The sequence below is a fragment of the Anolis carolinensis genome, unplaced genomic scaffold (assembly GCF_035594765.1).
Source record: "Anolis carolinensis isolate JA03-04 unplaced genomic scaffold, rAnoCar3.1.pri scaffold_10, whole genome shotgun sequence".
In the NCBI taxonomy this organism is placed as follows: Eukaryota; Metazoa; Chordata; class Lepidosauria; order Squamata; family Dactyloidae; genus Anolis; species Anolis carolinensis.
The window spans coordinates 10,500,277-10,512,298 of record NW_026943821.1 but is presented as its reverse complement, the minus strand read 5'-3'; the positions used below and the strand labels follow the sequence as shown (position 1 = coordinate 10,512,298).

The 12,022-nt window shown below is 44.1% G+C and overlaps 1 protein-coding gene across 2 annotated transcripts in view; it reads right to left on the bottom strand.

Moving 5' to 3' along the window:
* Window positions 1-10,575, bottom strand: part of numbl (NUMB like endocytic adaptor protein) — a 37,263-nt gene extending 26,688 nt beyond the window's left edge. For both annotated transcript variants that reach the window (XM_003222886.4, XM_008113828.3), the window contains exon 1: window positions 10,385-10,575. The gene's annotated coding sequence lies outside the window, so the exon portion shown is untranslated. The remainder of the gene's footprint in view (window positions 1-10,384) is intronic.
* Between the last annotated feature and the right edge of the window lie 1,447 nt (window positions 10,576-12,022).

The following is a 12,022-nucleotide window of genomic DNA, read 5'->3' as shown; positions in this document are numbered from 1 at the left end:
CCATGTGCTTACTTTAGAATAGAGTTAGAGACTGCTACACATGCAACATTGGGTCCTCCAGTGCTAATGAAATTGAGACCATATTTACTCTTTCCAGCTGATTTTTGGGTTTCCTAGAGATGCAAGAGTTGAACTACTACATTAATAGGCAGCTTTGGGAGACCCACATCACTTTGAGGTTTTTTTTCCCTCCGTTAATGGTGAAGAGATTTCTCTTGGAAGGCTTCGGGAACACAAATGTGGAGCTTGGGGGTACATGGAGCCCACAAACAACACACTCTCCATCCTTGCTTTAGAGATTCCATTGCTCACTAGCTGGCCTCTGTTCCATCTTCAATCTGTCCTCTAGTTCCTCCTTGGAAAAAAAAAAAGAAAGCATCCGGGCACACTGTGGCTTTCTCCACCCACCACTTGCTCAAAGACGTCAAGATGCTGCTGCTAACCGGTTTTCTGGATGCACAGGAAAACATCCTGGCACATGGAAACAAAATAGTCAAGAGTTTGCATCCCTTGCTGGAACAGAAAAAGTAAGGGGACCTAAGACCACTTTGCCACCATCCCGCAAACGAAGCAGTGCCCCAAACAGAGCAAACAGGGTGATCATCTTTTCCCCTTCCTATGATTTGGTACCATAAACCCAGAGGTAAAAAATCCCAAAGACTGGGTTGCTGTGAGTTTTCCGGGCTGTATGGCCATGTTCCAGAAGCATTGTCTCCTGATGTTTCGCCCACATCTATGGCAGGCATCCTCAGAGGTTGTGAGGTATACTGGAAACTAGGCAAGTGAAGTTTGTATATGTGTGGAAGGTCCAGGGTGGGAGAAAGAACTCTTGTCTGTTTGAGGCAAGTATAAATGTTGCAATTGGCCACCTTGATTAGAATTGAATAGCCTTTCAGCTTCAAAGCCTGTTGATTAGCATTGAATGACTTTTCAACTCGAATGGCCTTTCAGCTTCCCCTGTTTTCTGAGTGCTGTTCTTTATTTAACATACTGATTTTGGAATTGTTTTAGTTGTGGTATCCAGATTTTGTTCATTTTCATGGTTTCCTCCTTTCTGTTGAAATTGTCCACATGCTTGTGGATTTCAGTGGATTCTCTGTGTAGTCTGACACAGAGGTTGTGAGAGTGGTCCAACATTTCTGCACTCTCAAATAATATGCTGTGTCCAGGTTGGTTCATCAAGTGCTCTGCTATGGCTGACTTCCAGCCACCAAGGCCTTCAACAACACATTGAATCCCAAAGAGATCTGCCTCCCTGTATCTGACATCACTTCTCAGACTTGACCATTACCACTGGTGGCCTAGGGGATAAAAGCCTTGTGACTTGAAGGTTGGGTTGCTCACCTGAAGGCTACCAGGTTCGAATCCCACCCAGGGAGAGCACGGATGAGCTCCCTCTTTCAGCACCAGCTCCATGCAGGGACATGAGAGAAGCCTCCCACAAGGATGGTAAAACATCAAAACATCTGGGCATCCCCTGGGCAACATCCTTGAAGAACGGCCAATTCTCTCACTCCAGAAGCAATTCCAGTTGCTCCTGACATGAATTTTTTTTTACCTTAACAGCTTTTTATCTGCCTTCATCCTCTCTCCCTCCCTCCATATCATCCAGCTTTGCAAGAGAGAGTGGAGGAAAGAGGCTGTGAAGAGATTCCTGGCCATTATCAATCCCTAAGAGGGATCTCCCGGAGCAACAGCGATCTGCGCATGTTCACCTTCCCGGATGCTAACCATTATCAGCATCATACTGAGGGAGGCACAGGTGGAGAACCAGAGAGAGATCCACTGCACTGCCATGTCAGTATTCAGTTGTAACACAGAGCCCAATCTAGACTTTCTGGGCCACAGATACCCTCTTATGGGGAAAGGGGCATCGTCATTGCATTCACACAGCCCAGATCTGGCCAACGTGCCTCCTTGCCCAGCTGGATATTCAGCCTTTCCCTCGACTTCCCTGAAAGGCCATCTCTTCTCTCAGCCACCCCCAAATATCACATTTAATCAGCAGGGAGCAGAGGGAAAAACAGAAGGGCTTCTGCTGTCACTGCCACCCACGGAAACTTGGAGAGTCAGCCGTTCTTTTCTCTCCATCCAGAACAAGCTGAAGGAAGAGCAGGTCCACCGGCCTTTGACCCAATGCAGCCGGGCGAAGGCACTTTCGTTGTGCTCAGGTGCCTCCCAGCTGCCTGCCAACTTATGCTGACCCCAGGAATTTCATTGGATTTCCAAGGAATGCTTAGAGATAGTTTTATCAGATCCTTCTTCTGAAACACAGCCCACAGTGGCTGGTTTTCATCGGCAGTCTCTCATCCAAGCAATGACCCGATTTACCTTCCAAGATCAGTCAGGATTTATTGCATTTGGGTTTTATCAAGGTTTGCCTGTCTCCCCAACTGCGATTTCTAGTTTATGTGTGTGCATTCAAGTAATGATCAACTTACGATGACCCATAAATTTCATAAAGGTTTCAAGGAATGCTCAGAGGTGTTTTTTGTCAGTTGCTTCCTCTGAAATAGAGCCTACAGCACCGGGTAATGCTGGCAGTCTCCTATCCAAGTAGTAACCAGAACTACCCATGCTAGGCTTCTAAGATCAGGTGGGATTTGGTGCTTTCAGAAGAATGTCTCGCAGTCCTCTTTTGTATTAGAAACTTGGGGATGATAGCAGAGACTTAAGTTCCTGCGTAAATTAAGCAGCCCTCTATTTCGGGATGCACACTCTCAGGGCAAGGGCATACTCTGGGGGCAAAAAGTCCAAATGAACCGACCTATCTACGAGAGACAGTTGGCACCAATTTGTGTTTCAGGGCAGAGGTTGGCAGTAGAGCAATCATAACTGTACCCCGGCCATATGGCTCTCAATGTCCTCTTGTTCAGGCAATATTTTTGTTTTAGTCCAAAATCCACTCAATTTATCTATTTATTGACTCAACAATTGACAGAACTTGTTTACTCTAGCTGGACTAACCAACAAGACTCCATGCCTATTTCTTATAATAAAGTCTACTAGAGAGCCACAGTGGGCAAAACAATTATTATTATTATTATTATTATTATTATTATTATTATTATTATTATTATTATTATTTTATGACACAGCAAACAAGATGATGATGATTATTATTATTATTATTATTATTATAAAATAATAAAAGATATGCTGGATTTCGTATCAGAAAATCACAAGTCGAACACTTCCCAAGTGTCTAGGACTGTGTGATATATTTTCGGATGATGCGCGCAGATCCCAGTAGGGTGGCCTTTTGCAGTTGGCAGATCGTAATTTTGTCAATGTCTATTGTTTCCAAATGCCGGCTGAGATCTTTTGGCACGGCACCCAATGTGCCCATCACCACCGGGACCACCTGCACTGGTTTCTGCCAGAGTCTTTGAAATTCAATCTTGAGGTACTGATAGCAGCTGAGTTTTTCCTGTTGTTTTTCATCAATGCGACTGTCCCCTGGGATGGCAACATCAATGATCCAAACCTTTTCCTTTTCCACAACTGTGATGTCTGGTGTGTTGTGTTCCAGAACTTTGTCAGTATGGATTCAGAAGTCCCACAGTATCTTTGTGTGCTCATTTTCCAATACTTTTGCAGGTTTGTGATCCCACCAGTTCTTTACTGCTGGGAGGTGGTACTTGAGGCATAAGTTCCAATGAATCATTTGGGCCACATAGTTGTGCCTCTGTTTGTAGTCTGTCTGTGCGATATTCTTACAGCAGCTGATCAATGGTTTCGTCGGTTTCCTTGCACAATCTGCATTTTGGGTCATCAGCTGATTTTTTAATCTTGGCCTTAATTGCATTTGTTCTGATGGCTTGCTCCTGGGCTGCAAGGATCAGGCCTTCTGTCTCCTTCTTCAGGGTCCCATTCGTGAGCCAGAGCCAAATCTTCTCCTTATCAGCTTTTCCTTCAATTTTGTCAAGGAACTTTCCATGCAATGTTTTGTTGTGCCAGCTGTCAGCTCTAGTTTGTAGTGCGGTTTTCTTGTACTGGTTTTTTGTCTGCTGTGCTTTGAGGAGTTTCTGATTTTTGACTTCAATCAAAGCAGGTTCTTCACTTTGTTTTACATATTCTGCCAGGGCATGTTCTTTGACTGCTTGTTTTAGTTTTAAGGGTCCTTTGCCACCTGATCTTCTAGGCAGATATAGCCAGTCAACATCACTGCAAGGGTGCAGTGAATGATGAATGGTCATGAGTTTTCTTGTTTTTCTGTCCAAATTGTCCAGTTCTGCCTGTGTCCAATTCATAATGCCAGCAGTATATCTTATGACAGGTATGGCCCAGGTGTTTATGGCCTTAATGGTGTTGCTTCCATTGAGCTTGCTTTTGAGAATTTTTCTGACCCTTTGTGTGTATTCTTTGCTGACCACAGTTTTCACATGTTCATGCTTGATGTTGTCCAGCTGTAATATGCCCAGATATTTATAGGCCTCTAGCTGGTGAGACTTTATTGTTTGGCCATTAGGCATATTTATGCCCTCACTTTCAATGATTTTTCCCTTCCTCAATGCCACTGTTGAACATTTGTCCAAACCAAACTCCATGCTGATATCAGTGCTAAAAATTCGGACAGTGTTAGTCAGAAACTGGATTTCAGTTTCCGTTTTCCCATATAGATTCAGGTCATCCATATACATCAGATGCGAAATTTTGTGAGATTTTTTAGAAGTTTGATAGCCGAAGTTTGTTTTTTGTAAGATTGTTGACAGAGGGATCATGACAATAATGAAAAGCAGAGGGCACAATGAATCTCTCTGGAAAATTCCTCTTCTGATGTTGATAAGTCCATAGCTTTCATTTCCAACAAACAGTTCAGTTTTCCAGTGCTCCATCATGTTTTCAATAAAGGTGCCAACGTTTTTACATCATTGTCATTATTATTATTATTATTATTATTATTATTATTATTATTATGTTGTCGAAAGCTTTCATGGCCAAAATCATTGGGTTGCTGTGAGTTTTCTGGGCTGTATGGCCATTTTCTAGAAGCATTCACTCCTGACGTTTCGCCCACATCTACGGCAGGCATCCTCAAAGGTTGTGAGGTCCTCTGAGGATGCCTGCCATAAATATGGGTGAAACGTCAGGAGAGACTGCTTCTGGAACATGGCTATACAGACCGGAAAACTCACAGCAACCCAACTGTAGAATAATCTTGAAAGGTAGTAGACTCTCCTCCTTTGACCCCCCCCCCCCCCCAGTACGAGTGGAGATGAAGTGTTCCAGAAGCATCCTCTCCTTATGTTTCATCCACATTTATGGCAGGCATCCTCAGAGGAAGTCTATCTGTCAAATGTCCAGGGTGGGAGCAATGGCATTGCAGCTTCAAAGCCTGGCTGCTTCCTGCCTGGGGGCATCCTTTGTTGGGAGGTGTTAGCTGGCCCTGATTGTTTCTTGTCTGGAATTCCTCTGTTTTCCAAGTGTTTTTTATTTACTGTCCTGATTTTAGAGTTTTTTTTAAATACTGGAAGCCAGATTGTGTTCATTTTCATGGTTTCCTCCTTTCTGTTGGAGTTGTGCACATGTTTGTGGATTCCAATGGTTTCTCTGTGTAGTCTATTATTTCTCCTTGTGGCCTGACTATGCCATCCTCCTGCTGATTTACCGTCATGCTAAGTACATGACTTTATCATAATAAAATTTTAGCTACATTTTTATTTTAAATTCTGTAATGGTGTAAGTGTTAGACTCCAACTCCGGAGACAAGGGTTCGAATCCCTCCTCTACCAAAGTAACGCATTGGGTGACCTTGGGCAAATCCCACTTTCTGAGCCTCAAAGGAAGGCAAGGGCAAACCCTTTCTTAACAAACCCTGCCATGAAAACCCTGCGACAGGATCAACATGGTCGGAAATGCCCTGAAGGCACACAACAACAAAGCTTCCCCAAGTCCCTTGACAGGCAAAAGACGGAGAATAAATGGAATAAATAAGTGCAAAGAGACGGAGAGCTGGCTAATAAAGCGCTGCGCCCTGAGGGAAAGACCAGCAACACAATCTCTTTGCATCTGAGAAGTCTGAAGCCCAGATAAAGCAAAATATAATCACAGCAAATCAAATACTTTCTGCAGAAAGGATGCTAAAGGATAAATATAACCTTCCGGTTGTGTTTCCTGTTACTAAACCTGATACCTTTGGAATATTTCTGCTTGTTCCCAAAAGCAAACCGATGAAGCTCCAGCAATAATATTCAAAGCCAGTTTCCCCTACTTTTATTATGATGTCTGGACAAAGCTCCAAAGCAAACCCTCCATATTTCAGGCTCCGCAAAGAGGGAACCCAGGAATCGTTTCCCAGCTTCTTTGGCAAAAGGTTGCAGAGAGTCCGCCACCGCAGCAGCTGTATCTTTCTGGAGCTAATTTGGCCTTGTTAGCGGCCACTAATAATTGCCATTTATTTCCCAACTTCCTGTCGGTTTCTGCCAAAGTCTAGGAAGCCATGAACTCAGCCGGCCTTCAGAGTCCAGACGCCAGAGCAGAACAATGGCTCTGCTGGAGTCGGGGAGACCAGAGACGCATGCAATCTCTCTCAATCTTTTTCTCAGCGCCCTTCAATCACAACAGCCTTGGAAGTGCAAGAAGAAAAAGACTGTTCCTCTGGGCACGTGCGGAGTTTAATTTTCTTCTCCCATTGACTTCTGGGGAAACACTGCCAGAATCCACAAACATCAGCCAAGGAAGACAGAGAATTTGGCAAGGGGAGGTTACTCTTCTTAGAGCATCACCCTTCCCAAGTTACTTCTCAATCCATTTTTACAGCCCATGTTCTGGATCAGGGAACCTTTGGTTCTTTCTAGATCTATTCTACGCTCAGTAGCAGGACACCAAAGGAAGCCATTGGCATCGGGTACAGTTGGGAAATCCCTCAGCTATACAATAATAATAATAATAATAATAATAATAGGTAAAGGTGCTTCCCTGACATTAAGTCCAGTCATGTCCGACTCTGGGGTTGGTGCTCATCTCTATTTCGAAGTTGAAGAGCTGGCATTGTCCAGCATGACTGGATGGAGTGTCGAATAATAATAATACTGTAATAATAATAATAATAATAATAATAATAATAATAATAATAATAATTCATTTGTATACCACCCTATCTCCCCAAAAGGACTCAGGGCAGTTTCCAGCATAAGCGAAACATTCAATTATCAATAGGATAATACAACAAAAGTAAACATCATAAAACAAAAACATACAATCCTGCTACTCGGGACACTCCACAAAAATACAGTATAATAAAGGAGGGCTTTGGACTTCATTGCAAAGTTTCATAAGGACTTGTAGTTCTTTGCAAAAACGAGAATGAAAGCTTGGTGCAGATAATACCTCTATGGCATCCATAGGCTCTGGAGAAGCGATGGCTTTCCAAGGCAAGGGACCGGACACTCCAGAGGTCCATCCAACTGCATCTTGCTGGTCTAAGCCCATCGCTTCTGAACTGAAACCACTGTTATAGCCTTACTTCCAGTTAGCCTAGATGCCACCAAATTGGAACTGAAGACAACCAAAGTTTCCTTCCATGTAAATAGGGTTGCAAAGTGGATATTGGGGTCCACAGAGTGGTCATCCAGTTTCTAGGGTAAAGGTAAAGGTTTCCCCTGACGTTAGGTCTAGTCATGTCTGACTCTGGGGGTTGGTGCTCATCTCCATTTCTAAGCCGAAGAGCCGGCATTGTCCGTAGACACCTCCAAGGTCATGTGGCTCGCATGACTACATGGAGCGCCGGTACCTATTGATCTATCACATTTGCATGTTTTCGAACTGTTAGGTTGGCAGAAGCTGGGGCTAACAGCGGGCACTCACTCCACTCCCTGGATTTGACCGCCAACCTTTCGGTCAGCAAGTTCAGCAGCTCAGCGGTTTAACCTGCTACGCCACCAGTTTCTAAAGGACCTTATAACCCCTGTGCTAATGTCAGACCAACAGCAAAAACGTCAATTCCCAGGTCACTCTTCACCTGCATAACAAATATGCCAGTGAGAGGTAGTGAACCTACAAACTCGAAATCCCAGGATTCCATAACTGCAAAAGTGGTATGGAAGAATTATCACTGTGCGATGTTAATGCTTAAACCAAGAATGGGCAAACTTTGGCCCTCCAGGTGTTTTGGACTTCAACTCAAGCTGTTAGGAATTGTAGGAGTTGAAACCCAAAACACCCGGAGGGCCGAAGTTTGTCCAGGCGTGGTTGAGACCATAGGCCTTTCACATACAGAACAAACAAGTAAGTACATATAAACCCCAATTCTCTCTAAAATGGCTCAGCACCAACCCAAGATGCTCTTTAAAAGTCAAAAGAAAATAAATGAGATGCCAGTGAAGGGTCAGCCTCTCTGGCTGGCATTCACTATTTGGAGGGGACCCATTAATGCCCCCCATTTTTGCGTGCAAACTTCTCCGCTTTCTTTTAACGCTCTGCCAAGGAGAGGAGCCAAGCTGTGCCCCGGACTCCCACTCACTTGCTCACTCTCCTCCTGAGATTCATCAGAATCCTGGCTGAGTTTTGGGCAGCTCCCATCATTCCAAAGGGTTTATTTTATTTTATTTTCCCTCCCTCTTTGGCTGCCAAGCCAGGAAACTTCAGAAGCCAGGCACTCAGTCAAGCTCTTGGGGAAACCTCCAAAAATACCAGAGAAAACACCGATGTGGGGGAAGAGAAGGAGGCCTCCTTAGCATTATTCACCTTTGAATATGGGGAGAATGAAAAGCTTTTAGAAGACACCCATCACAGACATAACAAACCCAGTTTGGCCTGTCTTGATAAATTACTTTTTGCCTCCCAAGGAAAAAAATGGCCAGTATGAGAAAAACAAAGGGTTACCATTATTCTTTGCCTCTAAAAAAATAGCTTGGTTGGTCTTTGAAAGATAAGGGGGTACCAGTATTTGTTACCCCCCCCCCCACCCCGAAGTCTCTTCTAGGAAAACCAAAAGGGATACAACTATTGGTTGACTCCCACCTCCAAAATAGTTTTGCTACTTTGGGAAAAGTAAAGAGGGTACCTCTATTTGATGCCCCCCTCCCCAAGAAGAGTTTAGCCCAGGCATGGGAAAACTTCAGCCCTCCAGGTGTTAGGAATTGTGGGAGTTGAAGTCCAAAACACCTGGAGGGCTGAAGTTTGCCCATGCTTGGTTTAGCTAGTCTGGGAAAAGTCAAGGGGGTTCCCATTAGTCTTTGCCTCCCCCAAAAGCAGTCTAATAAAAAAAGTGAAAAGCAAGGAGGTGTCACTATTTCTTGCCCTCCTCCCAAAGAAAAAACAACTTGGTTAGTTATTATTCTTACTATTATTATTATAGAGAAAGGAAGGGGGTACCATTATTATTCTGGGGAAAGTAAAGGGGTGCTAGTATTATTCTGGGAAAAATAAGGGGATATCATTACTATTCTGGGGAAAGTAAGAGGGTACCATTACTATGATTATGATGATTATGATTACAGTAGAGTCTCACTTATCCAAGCTAAACGGGCTGGCAGAAGCTTGGATAAGCAAATATCTTGGATAATAAGGAAGGATTCAGAAAAAGCCTATTAAACATCAAATTAGGTTATGATTTTACAAATTAAGCACCAAAACATCATGTTATACAACAAATTTGACAGAAAAAGTAGCTCAATACGCAAAAAATGGCTTGGATAATCCAGAAACTTGGATAAGCGAGGCTTGGATAAGTGAGACTCTACTGTATTGCAATATTTTGGTGCTAAATTCGTAAATACAGTAATTACAACATAACATTACTTCGTATTGAACTACTTTGTTCAAATTTGTTGTATAACATGATGTTTTGGTGCTTAATTTGTAAAATCATAACCTAATTTGATGTTTAATAGGTTTTTCCTTAATCCCTCCTTATTATCCAAGATATTCGCTTATCCAAGCTTCTGCTGGCCCGTTTAGCTTGGATAAGTGAGACTCTACTGTACTGGGAGCCAGATTGTGTTCATTTGGATGGTTTCCTCCTTCCTGTTGAAATTATCCACATGCTCGTGGATTTCAATGGCTTCTCTGTGTAGCCTGACATGGTGGTCCAGCATTTGAGATGGTCTGTTTTTGGGAGGTTCTGTGTGTGTCCAAAGCAAGGGTCGATCAAAGGCAAAGATAGATGGGGAGGGAGGGAGGGAAGGAAGGAAGGAAGGAAGGAGGAAAGGCCTGGGCGTTATGCCTTTTGCAGAGGGTGGATGGGAAGATCCATGAGGCTGGATCCCACCCACCCCCAAAAGAGGGATCTCTTTCTCCCTGCAAACCATGATCCATAGGGAAGAGATGCAGACAGAGAGAAGACCTTCAATAGAGGCATCACAGAGGAACCTCCCCCCCTCCTCCTCCTCCTCCCCAAAAACATAGCATTGCATTGAATTGCATCGCCCTCTTTTCTCACCCGTTTCCAGCGGGGCGCCTCTTCCTCCTCCTCCTCCTCCTCTTCTTGGCTGGGCAGCATCCACCTCTGGAAGCCCCAAAGGCCCCAATCCCCTCCCCGGGCTCCCCGTCTTTGCTGGCGAGGCTGCTGCTCCTGCTGCCTTTCCTGCTGCTCCTCTTGCTGACTCTTTTTTTCCTTCCACCGCCTTAGCCACGCCCTGGGACCTACATATGCAAACGAGGCCACGCCCACCCCCGCATCTCCTCCTTCTCCAGAATGCAAAATTGTTTTGCCAGCCACGCCCTCTTTTCCGGACTCAAGCCTCCTATTGGTTCACGACTGGTTAATATTCCAGTCAGGAGACGTCAGCCGCATGCCCCGCCTTTGGTGTTATTTACAAAAAAAAAAAAAAAAAACCTCAGCCCTGCCCCTAGCGTGCTATTGGACCGCCTCGTTCGAAGATGTAAATAGCCCCACCCCGCTTTCCCTTCATTCTGCATCAGCTTTTGGCATCATGAGCTAGATGTGACTCCCTCCTCCAAGAACCTGGTGGAGGAATCCCAGTATGAGATAACTATCTTGAAAATATTATATACAGTAGAGTCTCACTTATCCAACGTTCTGGATTATCCAACGCATTTTTGTAGTAAATGTTTTCAATGCATTGTGATATTTTGGTGCTAAATTCGTAAATACAGTAATTACTACATAGCATTAATGTGTAATAAACTCCTTTTTCTGTCAAATTTGTTGTATAACATGATGTTTTGTTGCTTAATTTTTAAAATCATAACCTATTTTGATGTTTAATAGGCTTTTTCTTAATCTCTCCTTATTATCCAACATATTTGCTTATCCAACGTTCTGCTGGCCCATTTGTGTTTGATAAGTGAGACTCTAGTGTACTAGCTTGGGTACCCAGTGGCCCAGTGCTGAGCTGCTGAACAGGCTGACCAAAATGTTGGCAGTTTGAATCTGGGGAACAGAGTGAGCTCTCACTGTTAGCCCCAGCTTCTGCCAACCTAGCAGTTCAAAAACATACAAATGTGAGTAGATCAATAGGTACCGCTTCTGAGGGAAGGTAACGGTTGTGGGTGGACTACAACTCACATCATCCAGAGAAACTCCATCAGTATTTAAAGTTTGTCATGTTGGGCAAGTTTGCTCTGGATGCATCATCGGTGGGGTTGAGTGTGCTCTTTAGCTGTAGGGTGAACTACAACTCACACTATGGTGAGTCAGTCCTCTCAAACCCCTCCAGTAGGTTGAGTTAATTGTGGGGGTTCTGGGTGCCAAGTTTGGTCCAGGTCCATCATCAGTGGAGGTCACAGTTTCTCTGGTTGTGGATGAACTACAACTCCCAGAAAGGAAGGACAGTTTCCTGCAAACTCCTCCAGTAATCAAATTTCGGCATATCAGGTATGAGTGCCAAATCCCTCCAAAGACCTCCCGTATTTTTTCTTGGTCATGGGGGTTCTGTGTGCCAAGTTAGTTCCAGGTCCATCATTGGTGGAGTTCAGGGTGCTCTTAGATTGCAGGTGAAGTATACATCCCAGTACCTACAACTCATTGTGAATTCTCCCCAAACCTCTCTAGTATGTTCAGTTGCTGATCAATTCCTCTCTTTGCTGTGTGCCATAGAAAAGTAAAGGGCTCAGG